Consider the following 3,859-nt stretch of genomic DNA (forward strand, 5'->3'; position numbering starts at 1 on the left):
ACACCAGTAAGGCACAAATGTGGGGTCTGTAGATCCACAGGCATTCCTCATCTAATCAGACATTTCTTGAAAATTGTCCTGACTTTCCGTGTGACACGCAGAGGGAATTTGCATCAGGACAATATGCAACCTCCCAGCTGTCACATGTGGTGTCTGACCAGCTGCTCTCTCCACTCCACTTGCTGGGCTCATGCCAGAGGTGGTCCTGGGGCTGGGAAACACCTCGACTTGTGTAGAGCCCTTCCAAAATGCTACCATGGCTGCAAGAGCAGGCAAACAGCAAAAGCCCAGATCTTTCTCCATTCTTTTTAGTTTTTAACTGGGACCTGGTGGTTTTTCCAGGCACTTTCTGTTCGTGCTCAAGAAGGTATTTTTAGGAGGGGGAAAAAAAATTGTTTTCAAGGGCAGAGGAGAGGAGGGGGAAGGAAGCTTCTGAACTTTGGAAAGCTTGTGGTTGCTCTGTTTTCCTGAGCCTGCCTTGCTAAGGTGTGCCCACCAGCTGAGCTATTTGGACTCTGCCTCATAATTCTCTTTTAGGTGGGACTTGCCCATTTTGGTGGTTTTCCTCCCCCCACCAGCTTCTACATTGTCCCACATTGGGATTTAAGGTTCTTTTCCTTCTTTCTGTGTGTCCATTGGAGTCAGATCCCCGTGACTGCCAGATGCATACTGCAGGGAAGCTGCCAGAAGTGAGGCACAGGCCCCAAAGGCTTCTTTGAGGTGCTGTAATTGTGCAGCAGCAGTGTGCTGTGTGTGCAGCAGGTTGGTTACTTGGCTTTTTCCCCCCACTTAGGTGTCATTCTTCCTTCAGCAAGCCCTACAGTTTGCTGGTTGATGTTAGCCATGCAGCAAATGAGTGGGAATGACAGGCATTCCAGCTGAGGGAACTCTCCAGGATATTAGCAAAGCACAATTTCATCCACAGCATTTAAACAAATGTTCTTGGTTTTAGTCAGAAGCACTGCTGGGCAAAAGGGCACATTGCCTTTGGCTTCCTCACATGCTGGCTCTTTCTGAGTGTTCAGCTTGGCATACAGGGTGAATGGGCTTGGTGCCTGTTGTGTGTTACTCTGGGATCCTTTGAGCTGTGGGTTATGGACTGCAAGGGGGTTTTGTGCTGCTTTGGGGCAGAGGAGAACTTTCTGGGCTTTTCTGTTGCATTAGCTGTAGAGGAGGTTTGGTTGCCATGCATGAACTCACAGAGCAAGCCAGAGCAGCTGCTATTGTGATGTCAGCAGAGGGCTGCCACGTCACAGCGTTGTCACCAGGAGGTTTTCCTGGTGCCTGCAAGGCCTCAGCGTGCAGAGCAGCTCTTGGCGTGCTCCTTGCAGGAGGATCACCTCGTCTGAGCTGTTCTCAGATTACGGCCAGTGTTCCTTTTTCTCTGTATTTTCTTGCACAGTCCTTGGACTTGTGCAAGTGTCCTGTTTTTCACCTTTTTACTTGCACAGTCTCAGGACTTGTGCAAGTGTCCTGTTTTTACCCTTTTTACTTGCACAGTCTCAGGACTTGTGCAAGTGTCCTGTTTTTCCCCTTTTTACTTGCACAGTCTCAGGACTTGTGTGTGTCCTTTTTTTCCCCTTTTCATTTGCACAGTCCCGGGACTTGTGCAAGTGTCCTGTTTTACCCCTTTTTTACTTGCACAGTCTCAGGACTTGTGCAAGTGGGGTTTTTTTCCATTTGTGTTTCCTGGCCTACGGACTCGAGCAGCCCTGCTCAAAGGATGGAGCGAGTCCGTAGAGCAGTCAGCAGCGCCTTTTCATTGGCGGCTTCTCGGAAAGCTTTTCTGCATTTGGCTGGTAAATAGAAGTTGTTTTTTCCTTTGGGGCTGCACGTTGGAGCTAAAATGGCATAAAGATGCCATGTGTTTGGTAAAGCTCCTGTCAAGAGCTTCAGCTGGAGAAGGGGGTGTCTCTTGCCTAGCAGAGTGTAGGAATCTCCAAAATGCAGACTGGGAGAGCCTTGTAGGCATCCTCCCAAAAACTGTGCAGGTCTCTCCAGAACTGAGGAAAAGCATCTTTTGCTTGCATTCCATCCTTAAAGGATGTGCCTGTCTAACTGGACCTCCTCTGTGTGCTCCAAGAGCCATTGGCTCTGCGCTGCAGGGCAAACTGCCGAGCACTTTGTGTGTGCTCCTGAAGCCTGGAGCTGGGCCTGTGCTGTGTCCCAACAGAACTGCAAGTGCTGGGAGGGGTTTGGTGGAAGGTTTTGTAGGGAATTGTTTACAGCAACCACATGGCACATGCTGCATGCAATTTACAAAAAGAAAAATGCTCTCTGCTTGGGTGGGCTTGTTCTGTGGGATTCCTCAGCACAAACAGTTTTCTAACAGCACCTGGTTCGTTTTCCCTTGCCCCTGGCAGCTCGCCTCAGAGGTGGAAGGAGTCCAGCGCGCGCTTCGGTGAGTGGGACGGGCACCCTTGACATTCCTGGTGTCTGAGGAGTGTGGAGAAAGCTGTGGGCTTGGCCTGTTGCAGTACAGTGCCAGCCTGGCAGGCTGAAAGAAAGTCCACATCAGCGTCTGCATGAACACTACCAGAAGGATTCCATCCCTTTCCTCCTTTTCAACTGAAGAGGTTTTAACTAATGGAAGTCAATCTTTGCAGGCAGGAGGCTGCATGCTGATTGTAGCCAGCCTGGAATATCTCCTGCAGAGGCATGCACAATCCTGTTTAAACATTAGACTTATCAGCCCTTTTTAATTGAGTTTTAATGCCTGAGCATCTCACTTTTATCCAAATTCATGACTTGTGCTTAGGAGAGCTGAGGATAGAGCTCAGGAGAAATCAGGCTCTAAATGACAGGTGACTCCCTGTCCCTCACACTGCTGCCTGTCTGCAGAGCACCACAGCAGCAGCAGAACCTCCTCTGGCTTGCTCTCTTCCTCCAGAGGCTAAAGGGGACACAAAGGACAACAAACCTCCAGGTGTTGTCAGTCCAGGGCCTGAGCATCCTACAGCAATCAGTGGCAGCTTTGGTTGGTTGAGTGCAAAGCTTTGGGGCAGTGCAGAGCTGCAAGTTTCTGAGCAGGCAGCCCTTGCCCTTTGAGGCTGAGGACGCTGTGGGCTGGAGTCCTGCCATGACCTCGCACTTCAGCCCAGCCACTGACCCATGAGAAATGGCATCTGAAAATTGACATGCAGGCATCATTTTCCTGGCATTCTCACAGGGACTGTGAACTTCCCTTGGTGTCAGAGAAGCGGTAGCATGATGTCCTTTAGTGCTACTGGTGTGGAAGTCAGCTCCTTTGTGCACAGAGTCTATGCAGGCTCCTTGCTGTCAGCAGAGAGAGGTCCCCAGGTGCAGTTCCCAGCCTTGTGGGGTGCCGAGGAGCCGCTGTTGCCTGCAGGGACCCACCCCTCTCCACGCCTATCTAGGTAGCTACAGGCACTGCTTCAACTGCCCCCTTAACTTTGACATGACCCAAGTGTGTTGAAAAGACTCCTGAGCAGCTCTGCATGGCAGAGACAAAATCTGTCTGTGAAGGGCTGGAATGCAGTTCCTCTTGGCTGCTCTTGAAGGTCTGAAATCCTGAGGGGAAGCCAGTTGAGCAGAGCTGAGCAGGGAAATGTTCCCTGCTTCTATTCAGACACTCCCAGAGCAACTCCAGGGTTAGTTGGGACATAAACACCACATCAACACCACATAAACAGCCCCACACAACAGCTTTTGTCTTCAGGAGGGCTGCTGCTTGCTGCTTCTAGCAGCTCTCAGGAGCCAACTTCCCTGCTCCTGATTGCTTGTTTGTGCTTTTTCCCTGCCTATTCCTTGCAGGTCCCGCTAGGAGAGGATCTTGCCAGTCAGGACTCCTGGGCCCAGGCAGGAAAGGCGGAGCGGCAGGAGAGCACGGATGGAGTGC

The 3,859-nt window shown here is 51.0% G+C and overlaps 1 long non-coding RNA gene across 1 annotated transcript; it reads left to right on the plus strand.

Moving 5' to 3' along the window:
• The first annotated feature begins 1,292 nt into the window (after window positions 1-1,292).
• On the plus strand, window positions 1,293-3,859 carry LOC135293123 (uncharacterized). The gene is made up of 3 exons (XR_010355255.1): window positions 1,293-1,799; window positions 2,364-2,401; window positions 3,775-3,859. It is a non-coding gene; the product is annotated as an uncharacterized LOC135293123 (long non-coding RNA).

This window comes from Passer domesticus, unplaced genomic scaffold, assembly GCF_036417665.1.
Source record: "Passer domesticus isolate bPasDom1 unplaced genomic scaffold, bPasDom1.hap1 HAP1_SCAFFOLD_79, whole genome shotgun sequence".
Lineage (NCBI taxonomy): Eukaryota > Metazoa > Chordata > Aves > Passeriformes > Passeridae > Passer > Passer domesticus.